This window comes from Bison bison, unplaced genomic scaffold, assembly GCF_000754665.1.
Source record: "Bison bison bison isolate TAMUID 2011002044 unplaced genomic scaffold, Bison_UMD1.0 scf7180017864471, whole genome shotgun sequence".
Lineage (NCBI taxonomy): Eukaryota > Metazoa > Chordata > Mammalia > Artiodactyla > Bovidae > Bison > Bison bison.
The window spans coordinates 43,450,508-43,451,728 of record NW_011495032.1 but is presented as its reverse complement, the minus strand read 5'-3'; positions in this window follow the sequence as shown (position 1 = coordinate 43,451,728).

Here is a 1,221-nt window from a genome sequence, read left to right as displayed (position 1 = left end):
ACAGTGTCAGACTTTATTTTTTTGGGCTCCAAAATCACTGCAGATGGTGACTGCAGCCATGAAATTAAAAGACGCTTACTCCTTGGAAGGAAAGTTATGACCAAACTAGATAGCATATTCAAAAGCAGAGACATTACTTTGCCAACAAAGGTCCGTCTAGTCAAGGCTATGGTTTTTCCAGTGGCCATGTATGAATGTGAGAGTTGGACTGTGAAGAAGGCTGAGTGCCAAAGAATTGACGCTTTTGAACTGTGGTGTTGGAGAAGACTCTTGACAGTTCCTTGGACTGCAAGGAGATCCAACCAGTCCATTCTAAAGGAGATCAGTCCTGGATGTTCTTTGGAAGGACTGATGTTAAAGCTGAAACTCCAATACTTTGGCCACCTCACGCGAAGAGTTGACTCATTGGAAAAGACTCTGATGCTGAGTGGGAGGAGAAGGGGACTACAGAGGATGAGATGGCTGGATGGCATCACCGACTCAATGGACACGAGTTTGAGTGAACTCCGGGAGTTGGTGATGGACAGGGAGGCCTGGCGTGCTACAATACATGGGGTGGCAAAGAGTCGGACAGGACTGAGCTACTGAATTGACTGACTGTACTGAGGAGATGGTGACTAAAACCATCCTCAAAAAAGAAATGCAAGAAGGCAAAGTGGTTGTCCAAGGAGGCCTTAAAAATAGCTGAGAAAAGGATAGAAGCGAAAGGTAAAGGAGAAAGTAAAAAATTTACCTAACTGACTGCTGAGTTCCAGAGAAGAGCAAGGAAGATAAGAACGCCTTCTTAAGTGAACAATGCAAAAAAAATAAAAAAAGGGGGGGTGGGAAACAATAGAATGGGAAAGACCTCTATCTCTAACAATAGAATAGAGGTCTATTGAAGAATATTGGAGATACCAAGCGATCATGAAAAGATAGGCACAATTAAGGACACAATTGGCAACGACCTAAAAGAAGCAGAAAATATTAAGAAGAGGTGGGGGGGAGGGGCTAAGATGGCGGAGGAGTAGGATGGGGAGAACACTTTCTCCCCCACAAATTCATCAAAAGAACATTTAAATGCCAAGTAAATTCCACAAAACAAATTCTGAATGCCGGCAGAGGACATCAGGCACCCAGAAATGCAACCCAAGTCTTTGAAAGGAGGTAGGAAAAATATAAAAGACAAAAAAGAGACAAAAGAGGGAGGGACGGAGTTCCATCCCCGGAAGGGAGTCTTAA